The sequence below is a fragment of the Macrobrachium nipponense genome, chromosome 34 (genome assembly GCF_015104395.2).
Source record: "Macrobrachium nipponense isolate FS-2020 chromosome 34, ASM1510439v2, whole genome shotgun sequence".
NCBI lineage: Eukaryota > Metazoa > Arthropoda > Malacostraca > Decapoda > Palaemonidae > Macrobrachium > Macrobrachium nipponense.
In genome coordinates this window covers 66,091,653-66,108,693 of record NC_061095.1, presented here as the reverse complement: position 1 = coordinate 66,108,693, position 17,041 = coordinate 66,091,653, and positions in this window count along the sequence as shown.

Genomic DNA, 17,041 nt, shown 5'->3' with positions numbered 1-17,041 from the left:
GACCTCTCATGCTAATTTTACTTCGTATGGCGGTTTCATACATCTCATTTTGTTGAAGAAACTTCAATCTTTTGAATGGTATGCTTAAAGATTGAATTGTATCGTTGTTTCGCCAATTAAATGCAGATTTTTTTTTTGTGAAAAAAGTGGTCTTTATTGAGTGAACTCGTCGCCGTCCGGTCGTTGACCCTGATAAGACAACGACGCCCCCAGTCTGATGGAGACAAGAGAAGCACCATGTGAGGATACCTAATATGTGAAATCGAAGTGATAGTATTCATCCAAATCAGACGGAAAACGACTCGAGTAGTTACTCATGTTTCAGTTGCACACTTAATGACAGGTAATGGAGTTGGCATAGTACTGTCTAGTGAACTAAAGAACTCGGTAATAGAAGTGCATAGAAAGAATGACCGTATCATCAGATTGAAGATATGTTATGGAGGAGAGATTCTGAATATTATAAGCGCATATGCACCACAAGTTGGTTGCACAGAAGAAGAGAAGGGAAATTTCTGGAGAGACATGGATGAATAATGCAAGAACTGGAAGAGCATGAGAGGGTGATAGTTGGGGCAGATTTGATGGCCATGTCGGAAGTGAAATGAGGGCGATTGGGCGGGTGCATGGGGGGCATGGAATTGGGGAGAGAAACCCAGAAGGAGAGAGTGTAGTGGACTTTGCTGTGTCATTCGACATGGCAATAGTAAACACATTTTTTGAGAAGAAAAGGGAACACCTAATAACATATAGGAGTGGGGGAAGATTCTCCCAGATAGACTATTTCTTGTATAAAAGGATAAATCTGGAGGTCAAGAATTGCAAAGTTATTCCAGGCGACCATGTAGCCCCCCTCCCCCCAACACAGGCTGCTATGTATGGACTTGAAGTTGAAAAGGGAAAGAAAAACCAAAGCTAAAGGGATAAGGAAAATTAAATGTACGAATTACAGAAGGAAGGGGATAAGAAGAGAGAGTTTAAGAGGAGGGTTTTTGGAGGATATTGATATAGGGATTGAAGATGTTCAAGAATGGTGGGCACGAAATGCAGCAGTAATAAGAAGGCATGGAAAGGAGCTGCTAGGAGAGACATCTGGATCATATAGGAAGAAAAGGATAGTTGGTGGTGGGATGAAGACATTGAGAAAGTAGTAAAAGATAAGAAGGAGGCAAAGAAAAGATGGGAAGAGTCACAGTCAGTGGAAGACAGAAATAGGTACAGAGAGAAAACAAGGTGGTGAAAAAGGTGGTAGCCCAAGCTAAAGCAAAGTCGTATGATGATGTGTATAATGAGCTGGGGACAAAGGAAGGATTAAAGAAGAATGATGAAGCTATCAAAGGCTAGAAAAATAAGAGCACCAAAAGATATAACACACATCAAACAAATAAAGAATCAAGAGGGTGTAGTGCTTAGAAAGGAGGAAGACATTGTGAAGAGATGGAAAGAATATTTCGAACAGTTGTTAAATGAAGAAAATAATAGACTAATAAGAGAGGATGGGCAAGTGAACATTGGCATGGTAATGAGGTTTTCTAGGCAAGAGGTACTAAATGCACTGAAGAAGATGAAGAATGGGAAGGCAACCGGACCAGACATGATCCCGGTGGAGGCATGGAAAGCATTAGGAGATAAGGAGTGGATATACTGTACGATCTTATGATAAAGATCCTTGAACAGGAAAAGATACCAAATGAGTGGCGTGGGAGTATATTGATCCCAATTTTTAAAGGGAAAGGCGATGTCCAAGAGTGTGGTAATTATAGGGGCATTAAATTGATGTCCCACACTTTGAAGATACTGGAAAGGATGATAGATGCTAGACTGAGAGAAGAAGTACAAATAGGTAAAGAGCAGATGGGATTTATGAAGGGAAGGGGAAAACAAACAGATGGTATATTTTGTCTGAGGCAAATAATGGAGAAATTCGGGGAAAGACAAGGGACCTACATATGGTATTCATTGACCTTGAAAAGGCTTATGACAGAGTCCCGAGACAAGAGGTATGGAGGAGCCTGAGGGAGAAGGATGGTGCAGAGAAGTATGTGCGATTGATACAAGAGATGTACCGGAATGTATTTACCAGAGTGAGGAGCAGTGTTGGGGAGACAGAAGGTTTTGAGGTGAGAGTAGGATTACACCAGGGGTCGGCTCTGAGCCCATTTATCTTTACATAGTGATGGATGTTATAATAGAGGAAGTAAGGGAGACAGTACCATGGAACATATTGTATGCGGATGATATTGTTCTGTGTGCAGAGAGCAGGAAGATCTGGAAGTGAAATTGGAAAGATGGAGACAAGTACTGGAGGACAGAGGAAATGAGAAATAAGTAGGAATCCAAAGACAGAATATATGTGTACCACCACTGAGGGGGATGATAGAGAAAGTATTCAGCTTGGTGGAGAGCAAATAAGGAGAGTTGATAAGTTTAAGTATTTTGGATCTTTTGTTAACGCTGGAGGAAGTATGGAAGAAGAAGTAAAACATCGGGTACAGGCAGGCTGGAACAACTGGAGAGCGGCCACGGAGTTCTTTGTGACAAAAGAGTGCCGCTTAGGTTAAAGGAAAATTTCACAAGACGGTGGTAAGAAAACAGCAATGCTGTATGGTACGGAAACAGCAAGCATGAAAAGAAAAGCAGAGCAGAAGAAGATGGATGTGGCAGAAATGAGAATGCTTAGGTGGATGTCTGGGGTAACAAGAGTGGATAGGATCAGAAATGACTACATAAGGGGTCAACTAAGGTGGTGGAAGTATGAAAGAAAGTGCAGGAGGGGAGGCTGAGATGGTATGGACACCTGTTGAGGAGAGATGAGGACCACGCTGGGAGACATACTATGGGAGTGGAGGTGCAAGGAAGAAGAAAGAGGGAGGGAGACCAAGAAAGAGGATGGAAGGACTGTGTGAGAGGAGATTTACATGAGAAGGGAATTGATGAGGCAGAAGCGCAAGATAGAAATAGATGGAAACGGCTCATCCGAAACGGCGACCCCTCCATATAAAAATGGGAAAAAGCTGGGAAGAAAGAAGAAGACTTAATGACAGGTTAAGGCCTTTCACTATTCTAGGACTCAGGTCCAGACTTGCCTTCCCTAGGCTTCTATTCGCCTCATTTATTAACCTATTTCCGGAGTCTGCCTTCAACGAAAACTAGTTTCAACTCCTACCTGAACCTAACTTTTAAAAAACCGCTTCATTAAAACTCATTAGCGACGACATTTCAGGATCAAATGACGTAAGGAGGAAAAGAAAGACAGACGATTCTCCCCTGTGGACGACGACGCCATGACAGCTGCCTGCCACTCACAACATTCCACATTTCATTTCACTCGGGTCTTTTTCGCTCTGAAGGAAATAGAAAGACTCTCACCTCGGCCACTAAATAAGAAGAGCACGAAAGTCCATCCTGATTTTGTGGATAATCTGAGACTTCTCTCGCTCTAGAACGGCAGAAAAATTGCTGAACTCGAGAAAACTTTGCTAACAGCTGACTGTCGGTCAGGGGCCTCAACAGGTTCCAATAATGTCCTACAAGATTTGAAACATTACATTCGTTATATATTACACTCCTTTTCGCTTAATTTAATTAATTTTTACTTGATTACAATATCAAATTCACATCAGAATATGAGTTTTCCAACGTGATGCAGCTGGTATTAATCTTGCTGACATAAGATATACGACTGCTTAGCAGCGAGGAATTTTAATTCAAATTTGATTTATTATAGCTCCAACAAAGTTAATTTCACTTTTCAATTCAAATCCTGAAATATGACATTGTTTCACCTACCTAATTAGCTTCTGAAAAGTAAACGATGGCGACGGCACCTATGACAGTAATGAGAACCAAATAAGTAAATAGATATAATAATCAACAGTCTTGAATTTTGAATACACTACACAGTATTCAACTATCATAATATCCAAAATGCTTCATAGATTCAATAAAAATCTATTAACACGAATACTAAATAGATAGGAACACCGGAAACCTATAAATTAAATAGTTTAAGGGACTAACCAGCAACTTTCCTTTTTCACTTACCGGGTACGAATTTGAAAAGCTACTGTTAGTCATCTTGACTACATAAGGGCAACAAAAATTTTATACAAATATTCCAGTATTATGATTAAGTATAGTAATAAAAACATCATTGAAAATTAACGGAACTTAATGAAATAAAAGCTTTGCTACATATGATGTAGCCAACGATAAGTCTAAAGAAAAGAGGTGAACAAACATGTTTTCTAGCTTTAGTCAAAGGCAGTTTGTTTAGCTCCTTCATTGTCCGAAAGTGATGACAACGTAGATTGTTCCCTGCGACAAATGTTACAAAAATTCGACGCTTTCTGACGGCGCTACTTTTGCATAGAAATCTCACTCATAAACAAACAAAAAAATCGTGCACGAACTAACGAAAAAATAACATTTGTTATGTGTGTTGACACTGGCCAGATTACTATTTTTTTTTTTATTTACGATGGTTTTGTACGGTACCGAGAGAGAGAGAGAGAGAGAGAGAGAGAGAGAGAGAGAGAGAGAGAGAGAGAGAGAGAAATTTATAGTATTAATAACCATAAAACGCCACAAAGGGCACTTGCAGAAACGCAAAGTTACCCTTCCTAATATTGCAAAGATTCAGTCTACTTTTTATGACCCAAACTCCTTCTGGTTCACTTCCCTTGATGTCTAAAATCACGATGCAGCCCTGGAGAGCCATCACGCCTGCAGAAGGGCGTCGCTTAACGCCACCTGCCGCTTAAATATGATTTTATTAACTCTGCTAACTGCTCCGAAGCCCTGGTTATAGTCTAAGGCAAATGGCGCTTACATAGTACGAGTATCTATGAAACGCTTGGCACTGGTAGTAAGATAATAGATCTGATTCATAGATATTTCCTCCATTACCTGGTTCCGTTACAGGATGGGGATAGAAGCGTTCTTTTAAAACGGACCCATTTAGCTAAATGGAAGTTTTTTTCCACCCAGACTGAGTTGGGTCTGAACTGTAGCAGACGATATTAGGTCTAACTGATTCGACATTTTATCGCCAGCGTCGTTTGGTGATATCATCACGATTTACTTTAAGAAGAAAAAAAGACTTATCAGCACATAAAATTTTGACCTTTGACCTGTTTTATATGAGTAAACAAACGTCCGTTTGACCATAGCAGTTGCTGATCTCGTGAGGCCTCATGGGAATTCACTCTCGTCTCTTTCCTCAAGTGTCTCCTCAAGAGGCGTTCCTCACTTCATTTCCTCATCCAATTCTATCTCCTCTCCCTCTTCTTGACGTTCAGCGAACTTCATGGGAACTGCAGCGCAGAGCCAGTTAGTCTTCAAAGACTATTTCATTTTTTGCTTTTTAGATTTTTAGACTTTTTGTTAACAAATCCGGAGAGAAACGACGCAAGGGATGTGGATATTAGTTAAGTCTCATTTTCAGCCATATTTCCTCCAGGTAGAAAAGTAAATATAGGTGAATGACGGCTTTCTAAATTAGGTAACATTCGACCCTTTCAATCCATCATAAAAGTAGGGCAACTTTTTTTTTTAATAAGTCTGGAATTTTCGGTCTAACGATGAAATTGGTCCTAAAATATTAATTACACGTTTGAAGGGACGACTTCCTTAAGTGCTTATGAATTGATTGATAGTTTTTTTTATTTGTCTATTTTTTGGCTTTTTTTATTTACCAGAAATTCCCTTTTAATTTTAAGGTTTACGTTAGATATTGACTTTTCTTTTCTCTCTCTCTCTCTAGACTGCTAAACCCCTTCCACCAGACCTTCATTTTTGGAGTTTTATTTTCTCTTGTTCTTCACTCATTGACACACACCGCTGTCCTTTTAACCCTCTCTCGAATGGCGGTGGATTTTTTTTAGGGGGAGGGGGAAGGAGAGGTGAGGGGGAGAGGGAGAAAGGGAGGTGAAGATGTGGAGGGATAAGCAGAGGAGGGAGGGAGGAGTTTCATTATCGTATATTGAATACGAGATCTTTATCTTGGAGTTACTATCAATTAACTGCTGAAATAAAGAGCATGGATTGCTCTCTCTCTCTCTCTCTCTCTCTCTCCAACAATGACCTTAATAAAGGAATTGGTTCATGACAAAAAATATGGCCACTGGTAATATGACTTTGTCTTTTGAATTCACTCATGACTAACTTTCCTGCTGACGACTCCAAGCAATTTTCTGTGACTTTCACTAGACTCAAAGCAAAACCTCGTTTGAGGAGATGCCTGATGCTTTGTTGTAATATGTGTATGGGGTATTTTTCCCCTGTGCGTTCATAAAGAGCATATAGTGTTATTCAACGTCCAATCAGAAATATACAAACAGACTCCCTCAGACTTCAAATATGAATGTAAATCAGTTTACTGTAAACTATAATGTTATACTCAGGAGTGTAAACGTGTTTGTATCCACAGTTCTTCACGACCTTGAATAACTGCCCTGTCATTCACTTTCACGGGCCTTTCATGAACTTAATACTTCGTTATACATTTGTGGTGTTTTCATACCAAACACTAAATGACGCAAAGGAACATTAGCCTTCGATGGATAGGCCTTTGGTTCTCATAAGAACACTCTAAGATTTAGGAGAAGCAATTTGGGAAGGGAATACGCAAGATCTACGTGTGTGTGTGTGTGTGAGAGAGAGAGAGAGAGAGAGAGAGAGAGAGAGAGCCATCACGCTGCAGAAAGGGAGTAGCTTAACGCCACCTGCCGCTTAAATAGTTTTATGAACTCGGCAACTGCTCCAAAAGCCCGGTTCTAGTCTGAAGCAAAGGGCGTTTACATAGTGTGTGGTAATGGTAGTAGATAATGGGTCTAATTTATATATCCTTCTTTCTCTGGGTCCATTGCTACCTAATGTGGATTGAGGAGTTATCTTTAAAATGTTCTCCCTTTGAAGATCTGTTTTATCCCAGACCTGGAGTTGGATCTGAGTTTGTAGCCTATGACGTTAGGCCTAAACGGGTCGACATTTGTATTGGAGGCATCCTTTGGTGATATCATCGCGATTTACTTTAAGGGAAAAATAAGATTTATTAGTAAATAAGATATTTTGGCCTTTGAACCTTTTTATATAAAGGTCAGTTGGTGATGTTGTGAGGCATCGTGAGAATTCGCTCTCGTCTTTTTCATCAAGGGGCGGGAGTGGGGGGAGGGGAAGGGTGTGGGGGATGGGGCCTTTCATTGTCATAATAAAGTAAGAATTTTTGCTATCTTAGAGCAACTATTACCTGCTTTACTGTTGAAACGACGTAGATGGGTTGGAGCTGGTCTCTCTCTCCTCTCTCTCTCATCTCTCTCTCTCTCTCTCTCTCGCTCTCTCTTCAACAATGTTCTTAATAATAAAGCAGAAGTTTATGTCAAATATCCATTGTGGTACTTTCACCCTTTCCGAGACTTTAATTTTGGAAATATTGTGAATATTATACGAGTCATAAAAGAGTAATCGATGAAACCCATATTTCACTGCAAATGTCTAAATGACACTTACGAGCTGCCCCGTGAGCAAGAGCCCGTGCTGGCATAGAGACAACTTAATAGAAACAACAACAACAGCAACAACAACACTCTCAATAGGTGCGATATTTTGCTCAAAAGAAGAATTTAGTAAACCTGAATTGCTCCACATCTGATTCCCTCAGTCTGATCCACATCCCTTTGGGAAATCATTGAGAGTGATTGGTGTGTTGTGGGGTGAGATGAAGTTTTGTAGCGTGAGGTGATATGTTGGGTAGAGGTGAGGTGGAGAAAAACTTTCTAAGTTAGAATGCAAGAGAAAAGAATTTCAATGGGTGAGGTGAGGAGGTAGGGTTAGGTTAAGGGAGGTAGGGTGAGGTAATGGGGTCGGGATGAGGTAGGGTGACGGGGACGGGATGAGGTGAGCTGTGGTGAGGGGGTGGGGGGCTGAGATGAGGGGTGGGGGGGATTTTTTGAGGTGAGGTAAGGGAGGTGGTAGGGTGAATTCAGGGGAGGTAGAGTAAGTTAAGGGGCGGTAAGGAGAGGAGGGTGAGGTAGGGAGTAGGGGTGAGGTAGGGGGGGGGGCGGGAGGTGAGGTGCAGGGAGATAGGTAGTTAGGGGAGGTAAGGGTAGGTAGGGTGAGGTCACAGGAAGTGACTGAGGGTGGGTTAAGGGGAGGTGAGGAAGGGTAATGTGGGTTGAGGTGGAGAGAAGCTTCCGACGTCAGAATGCTGTAAAAAAAGAAAAAAGAAAAAAGAAAGAAAGAAAGAAAGAAAGAAAAATAAGACCAGAAATATAAGCGAGGAAGAACAAAGGTCACTCACTCCCCTGAGATGATCAACAGTTACAGGTTCCCTGACTAAACAATGTCTCCGATTGTGCCGCTGCCTCTCACTCATCTCCATTTGTATGAACTCCTAAGTAAAAAATCGTTTTTTTTTTTTTCCTTTAACTTCAGCTCATTTCGTTCTCTCTCTCCCTCTCAAAGAGACACGATGTCATGACTGTCATTCCGTAGGCTTCAAAGTTTGAATGGAATTCCGACGTCACCTTTCGTTCCTATCAAAGTCGATACTGGAGCAATATTAAAATATATATACAGAAAACAGAGAACTGCTGACGTCACTTCATGACATAAGAACGCATGCCAAATTTGTGTGTCAATACTTTCAGTCAAGCAAATGTTTGAGATGAGACAGGTCTTGTTAGCAGCAATCGTTGATGATGATGTCATGTTGTTGACATGACATGTCGCCTAATGGATTGGTCAATAATGCGAACAGTTTTGTCCGATAACAGTTTTTTTTTTTTTTTTTTTTTTTTTTTTTTTTTTTTTTTTTTTTGGGGGGGGGGGGGGGGGGGGGTTTTTTTTTTTTTTTTTTTTTAGTCCAGAAGGATAAACGTATTATCGAAGGCTCCCGACAAAAGAAATTCAGAGTAATTGTGTTGACCTTTATTGGATAACTTTTGTATTTCACATTCTTCTTCTTCCTTTCACAAGTATGGTTTTTATCCTTCGTAATTACTTTAAGCTCACTTTAAACCAGTATGGAAGTATCCTTAGAGGAAATAGCACTAACAATGTAGATACAAATCAATTAAACGCTCGTGTCTCAACTGTATTCTGATAAGTTTATATATAGTATATATATATATATATATATATATATATATATATATATATATATATATATATATATATATATATATAATCCTAAAATGCGTGCGTGGATAATTTATGGTAAGAATCACGGACGTTGACGGAAACGATCAACAGGAACTTGTGGGGATTTTTACTAAACGTTTTTCTCAGAATTTTTCAAAGAACATTTTTCCTCCTTATAAAATATAATCACTTTGGCCCAAGTTCAACGACTCGCCGTTAAATATTTTGTTTTTTCTTTAGTATAAACGCCACATATTTTTCTACCTTTTTTGTTCAGTCAGGAAAATTTATCAGCTAAAAATTATTTTATGATAAAAACGTTTGCAAAGTTTTGAAAATAACTGAGCAAAAATGTTCTTCACAAAATATTTTATCTTTTAACGTCAAATCATGAAGATTCTTTCTCAGCCAAGGAAAGGCCAATTGTGCGTGGTTTGTATGAGAGAGAGAGAGAGAAAGAGAGAGAGAGAGAGAGAGGAGAGAGAGAGTTTTGGTAATTCTGAGAAAGAGCTCCGTATAGAGATATTGATTATAAATAAAATGTTTTGACTGAAAAATATAGAAGAGGGCGTATTAATGCAATACAGGTGATACAACTTGAGAAATTTACCGAAATAAAGTATTTGATATATCATCCGAAATATTAAGTGTCTCATGAGTTTCAATAATGTTGATCCCAGTTAGCTCTGGATTTCAGACAGGCCGTTTCATCAACGGTGGAATTAGGAATATACTGATGGACAGATATGTCCATCTCAATGGCTCAATGATCAGAAGTGCCTATTTATTCACATACCTTGGACTTCAACCATAGCTGGAACATCTGTGAATATCAGTTCTAATCTATCACCAGAGATACGAGTGAGGTTTTTAATTAGCTGGAAAAAATGGGAGAGTACATAGAACTCACTTCAGAATTGTCTACATTGTTATTTTCTTTACGGATCAATACGAGTCTCACGCACACACCACACACACACACACACAATGAAACTTTATTGATTATCAAATTAGCAGAAAAGTTTAAATTGCTATGGCGTAATTTCCCCTTCTCTGCACAATGTAGCCTCCAAGACCTCCTCCGGCCTCCAATCACCGCCAGGAAGAGCAGAATCCTTCAAGCACCAGAATTTAATCTCGGTTCGCCCTAGACGAATTTAATGTCCTCGATTTACCCAAAAAAAAGATGTTGGACCCTCAAACACCCCAATTCCTTCTCCTCCTGGCTTAACTTCCAACAAGAATATCCTACGAGGTGTTCTTATTCTCTTTCCTCCAATTTCTCTTCGAGACCTCTTATTTCATTACTACTCACCTGTCGAAAGGAGGAAAGAGGCGCTCCTCCTGAGGAAATTGGATTGAGCAACAACGCCCAGAGAATCCCTACCTTGATGAGGAAACGGATTTGCTATCTGACTCGGTCTATTGACTCGGTCTAAAAGGAGCAGTGCCTGATGGTTTTCCTAAATGACGTCTTTTACGGAGACCCGTCTGCAATTGAGTCCTGGTAAATGTGCCTTCCTGTTTTATAGTAGCACAGAAACGTTGAAAGGTTATCTGGTATTTCAAAGACATATAACATCAAAGCTAAAGTTCGCGACTGATCAACCTATCCAGTGGCCTATCCTTAACCTAATTTAAATAAGAAAAAATGATAGTGTTAGCAGTGTCTCTTCCGGCTCTAGCTGTACCCACTCTTGAGCCTTTTACTTTACCCCCCTGTCTTTCTTTATATTTTCAGTCTTGCTGTCCAGCTTCTCTAACTATGACTTCTCAGTGCAACTGAGGAGTTTCCTCCCAATTCCACCTTTAGATCCTTATACTAAATCTTCTTTATTTTCCGGATCTTTTATGCTGTCCAACCACTCCAACTACCTCTTTTCCATATCTTAAGAGCTGAATGGTCGAACGTCTCCCAGTGCTTTGCTTGGAACCATACATTTTATCAAATTAAATAAAAAAGACATTTCCTGATTAGTGCAGCCTATGAAGTCGAATGTAAATGATACGAATAAATGCAATATTTCTTAAGAATTCGCCTTAAAAATCCATTCATCTGACAATAAGAACATATCAGGTATTCACTGAGATGATGACTGAAACTGACCAAGATGACAGTCCATTAATTGCTCTTCTTTTTCATTCATGAGGTGATTTTCATGATTGAATAGGAGATGAGAGAAAAAAAAGTAACCTTCAAGAATTGTTTTCAACTGCCCAAATATTCAACAAATAGAAGATCGAGTGACTGAGTGTGTCAGTGAGTGAGTGAGTCAATGTGTCAGTAATTGAGCGAAGGAATTGTGACGAGTGACCGTGAATGAGGGAATGATGAGGGGTGAGTGAGTGAGGTAGTGAGTGAGCGTGTCAGTGAGTAAGTCAATGCGACAGTAATTGAGTGAGTGAGCGAGTGAGCGAAGAAGCGACTCAGTGAGAAAGAGAAATCATTCACTGAATGTTGCAAGAGCAGTCATCCTTTTCACTGATATGGGTCAGGAAGTTTTTGTTCCATAAATATTCATTAACTTTGTTTGGCCAACTAATCGAAGTTTTTCTTGCGAATTCACAAATAAAGTTGCTGATGATGTAACAAAGTCATAGCTCTCTCTCTCTCTCTCTCTCTCTCTCTCTCTCTGCATAAAATTACGAGATCTGCAAGTTGCTGATCTTGCAGACTTTCTCTTTCGCTCCAATCACACTTTCTCAATTTAGCAGAAACTCGAAAGCAAATGCTCAGGAGATGCTTGCAACCTCGTTCTTGTTAAACGATGCATTTCATATCTCGGTGAGAAATTCGAATTTTTCAACTCTGCATTGAGATAAATATTCAATATTGTTGCAATATTCTTAAAAGAATATTGTCAACTTCGTGTCCGCATTTCAGTAAATATTACTAAATTTTTCAAAAGACTATTGCCTACTTTTTTTTTGCATTTCGAGAAGTATTGTTGCAATATTCGAAAAAGAAAATTGCCAGTTTCGTCTGTTTTGTTAAATAAAAGAGCATCAAGAATTTAGGAATCTACAGACTCTTCTGATCACTTCTCAAATATCGTATAGCTAGATCTAAAATGAAAAATCTTTCTAAAATTGAAAGATGGAAGCGCTTGTTCCAGGACTTGGTGGATAAGCTTCGTAATTCTCTCATCAGCATATTACTAATCCACTTGAATGGTCTTGTTTGTTTTGGAAAAGCGTCTGTCTTTCGTGGGCGCCATGAATGGATGAGAGAGAGAGAGAGAGAGAGAGTGAGAGAGAGAGAGAGAGAGAGAGAGAATATTTATGTATACAACACGACTGAACGTCATTGTCTTGGACAAAACGAGGACCGAAATTAAAGTTTTAACAGAATTCATTGGCAACAAAAAGTCTACTGAGACAAAGACCGACCCCCGATGTTCAAATCTCATCCAGAAATCGTTAGTTTCCCATTAAGGAAAATCTGTTATAATTGATCACATTCATTGCTGTCCGACCCTCACGAGAGGGAGGCGAAATTCATTCAATATTCCTCAGCTCTGACGTAAACCTGTCAAGATGACAGGTGTTCTGTGTTCGACAATTAACATTGATTTGTCTGTCCATCTCTGATGTCTGTTGCTTTTCAATTTACTTCCGAATTTGAACGGAATTCTGTTGACAGGCGGAGTTGGCACCGGATGTATATTGTTCTACTGATATTGAGTGTCAACGATATTTTTTTTTTTCAGTTGTTTATAATTACAGATGGTTAGATTTTGAGATTAAATCGGGTTCGGATGTAAATACAGGATTTATCTTGTGGATTTTAATGAGATTTTGGATTATTGATGGAATTTAGGTAGATTTTCTTAAAGAATATTTCTTCAATCTTCAAAAAAGTTATTCCTATCGACATTGGTGCCTGCCATGACTGTTATATAACTGGGCGTTTCAATTTTTGTAATGTATTATGAATAAAGTTATCCAAGCAATTCACTAATAAATGTGAATCAATGTAAGAGAAATTTCGTTTAGGTAAAATACGTAGATTTAAAATATCTATCTACTCTGGTGAATGCATAAGACTTGTATATAACTCGTCGTTTCAGTTTTTTAAATGTATTGATAAATTTCTGCTAGTAATTTGCTAATAACTTTTATCTATTTTAAGAGAAAATTTCTATAGACATAATAGATAAATTCAGAATACCTGTCTACTTTACAAATAAAGTTGTAGACACGTAGTACCTTCATATTATAAAAATGAAAGGAAGTAAACAATTTAACAAAACCTGAACTTAATAAGAATAATGTACTTTAAATTAATTTATTAAGAAATTCTCTCTCATATTCCCAACCATTAGCGTTTAGTAAAGCAGTATTTATTTTCAGGAACACTTAGCATCTTCTGAATAAGAGAGGAGGAGGAAGGCGCTTCTGAAGGCTCATTTATTTGTGCCCCGATAATGGTCTCCTCAAACAGGGCCGTGTTTACCAAGAGGCTGGGACTCTGTTTATCTTTTGTGATGATGCTGTCTTTGTATAGATACTCGGATACAAGCAATAAATGCACACACACACATGTATATATGCAGAAAGAAGAGAAGTTTTTAGGAAATGAAAAAAGATAAGTTAATAAATAGGTACATGAACACATACCTAAAGGTTTAGAATGCAAAGTCAATTGTTATAGGGTACTCATGCATTGCAACTGACCGACCTAAGTCTTCTAAAGTATAGACACGAAATTATAGTGTTCGTTTTGCAATTATGTTGCGGCACAGTAGCTAAATTTATAATGATAGTTACATGAAGTTTTATTACATGCTTTTTCCTTTATACTGCAATACCTTGAACTATCGTCACGGCAATATCGCATCTAGAAATAGCCCCGCATTTCACTGCAATGTTCACTGAGTTTATTCAATAGATTTGACGTCCTGATATCACGCTACTGCCATTTTCCAGCCTCGACCTTTGGACCTTTGGAATTGGTTCCCGTTTGTTTGAATATATCAGTTAATTCTGCTTTGAAGAGACTTTAAAAGAGAGAGAGAGAGAGAGAGAGAGAGAGAGAGAGAGAGAGAGAGAGAGAGAGAGAGAGAGAGAGAGAGGTTTGGGCTAAATAAGAATAATTTCCAGACTGTTCTGGGGTTAATTTTCCTGAATATGTTTACCCAAAGGAACATTTCCCTTCAATATATCTCGTGTGGTTAGTGGCTTCGATCAGCCAATATATTGCATTCCTCTCTTGTTTGGAGATCTTGGCTGAATAAAGGTGCAATTATTTTTTGTTTTTTTAACAGGAGACGAAAAATTAAGACTTCGACTTTTTTTCTTCGACAGTGGATCCTTCGTGTCAGGAGAGGTCAGTTTGCTTGGTTACTGGTGCCTCGATTTAAGAAATGAATGAATAAATAAATGAATTTAATAAAGTAAAAATGGATAAATTTAATAAATTGATGAATAGATATATAAATAAATTTAATAGATTTAAGAATATGAATAATAAATAACTAAATAAATAAATTTAAATAAATTGAAAGGATAAGTAAATAAAGTACACAAGTAAATAAAAAAATTTCAAGTAAGTAAATAAACAAATAATAAATTTATGAAATAAATATATAAATAAACAAATAAAGTTACTGAACAGTTATGAATAGATAAATAATAAATAAATGAAAAATAAATAAATTGATGAATAAATAAATAGATAAATAAATAATTAAACAGAGAAATGGAGAGAAACCAAGGGACTTTCTACAGCAAACAACGAAAGCAAATGTCTTCTTCTTCTTCTTCTTCTTCACAGCCCAGGAACGAAATGAGAGCAGCTCACGCAAACACGTACAGAAATTTGCGATGCTTATGCAAATTACACTTACTCAAAGCATGCACGTCTCTCCCTCTCTCTGTCTCGCTCTCTCACTTGCCTTCCGCCACCTGTGCTACTTTAGGCGTCACCTTGACCACTTATCCTCACGAGGGATCGATCGCGTGTTTTGTCAATGCCGTCAGTCCTCTGTAAATCTCAGGCATTAGAGAATGATTTGCTGTTACGACAGGTCTGTTCATGACCCCAAATATGTATACGGCTATGATGAGGACAGTCGTAGTTTTGGGCAGGAATGGAAGGTTAAGCCTTTCATTTTTTTTTTCGGGGGGAGGGGTTGGGGCACGGGGGAGGGCACGACCAAAAACTTTTGAATTCAGGGGACCTCGGGGTTTTTCCCCCACAGCCCCTCCCCCCAAATCATCTTTCATGACCCGACCTCATAAATGCTATCATGGCCTCGGTTATAACCAAAGGGAATGAGGATGTCATAAGATATGAAGCTCTGGAAATCTCCCTTTGAAATTCGCCTCATTTGATTGGGAGGTCCCGCTGGAGTTTTTCTTCTTTCGTCAGATTAAGATTAATTTTTCTTTCTAAAATACTATTCCCTTAGGTTGTAGACTTACAAAACGTCAAGAGTCATTTTCATCTTGCTTAAAATATTTTTTGTTTTTCTCTCAGCGTGGATATTCACAACAAATTTTACACCCAGCGAGACTAGTTGGTGATGGCCACTTGTGTAGAAACTAACCAAGTTCAAATAGTCAGCTGTTTTCCCAGGCAAAATGGATTTTTTTCTTCTGACACACATAATAGTATCACCAGGTGAAGTATTTACCTAACGCTTTTGCTTGGCTATATAAGTCGGCCCTAAAGGACTCTTTATACTTTGATTGCCAGTTGTTGAGAGACGCCTTTTGCAAATAGTTCGATGGTGCATTAGGGGAAACCATTATTATCTGGAAAGGTTTGAAGACTCTACCAAGAATATAACGCTCTGTCATTTTGCCCTAGATCTACCTATATATCAATCTATCAATCACACACACACACACACACACACACACACACATACACTGAGAGAGAGAGAGAGAGAGAGAGAGGAGAGAGAGAGAGAGAGTCTTACTACTGACTTGTCTTAGTCTGCCCTAAATTTAATCAACGACGAAAGGAAAAGAAAAAACTGAGAGCAATAAAGAACTTCTCGTCTGCCGTCGCAGCCTCCAGCAATCATCCTCTCCCGTTTCCTCCCTCGAGAGGATTTGGGATGCAAGACCAGCACTCGCACAGACAGACAGACAGACAGAGAGACAGATAGAAGTTGCCCCGAGAGATGTTCGAAGCTTATTAGGTTTTTCTCCTCTCCCTCTGCACAGGGGAAAATATTTAGTCTTAAAATGCTTTTATTTATTTCTTTTAAAGGAAGTCGCTCTGTGTTGTTTTTCAAGATAAGAGGTTTTACTTTGCATGAGAAGAAAATGTTTTATCTCGTATATTAAACAGTTAGTCGTACTTTATCATGATTTAAAAAGTGAACAGTGCCAGACTAAGAACCCTCGTCGTTCTATCGTCTCCCTTACCCTTTAATTCCTTCCTTCCTTCCTTCCTTCCTTCCTTCCATCCTGCCTTCCTTCCTTCCTTCGGCGTAAACACGCCCATTTAACGCTCGATCAGCTGTTGATGTAGAGCAGAGATTTTAAGCTCAGAATCTGTTATACCCAGGAACGATTTTTATGGTCTTACGGGAAGGGAAAATCAGCTATTCACTGAAAGAAGGCGATTCTCGACTCTTAAATACAACGTGGGGCAATGGCTGAACTTTAGAAGGAAATAATGCAAGGGGTTTTATTGATTGACAGTTAACTTCTGCAGGAAGGAAGGACGGAATTAGTCGCCATCAAAGCAATAAAGGAATAACTGATATGAAATGATGATCTCCTGTGGAACTGAAAAGACAATCGTACAGTCGCTGTAGCTCTTTGCAAGTTGCATCACTCGCCTTTAGCGTTGGTTCTCTCTCTCTCTCTCTCTCTCTCTCCTGTTTATTATTGTCGGTCGTTGTGTATCTTTTTGAAATCCAAACAAACAAAGGATTCGGTG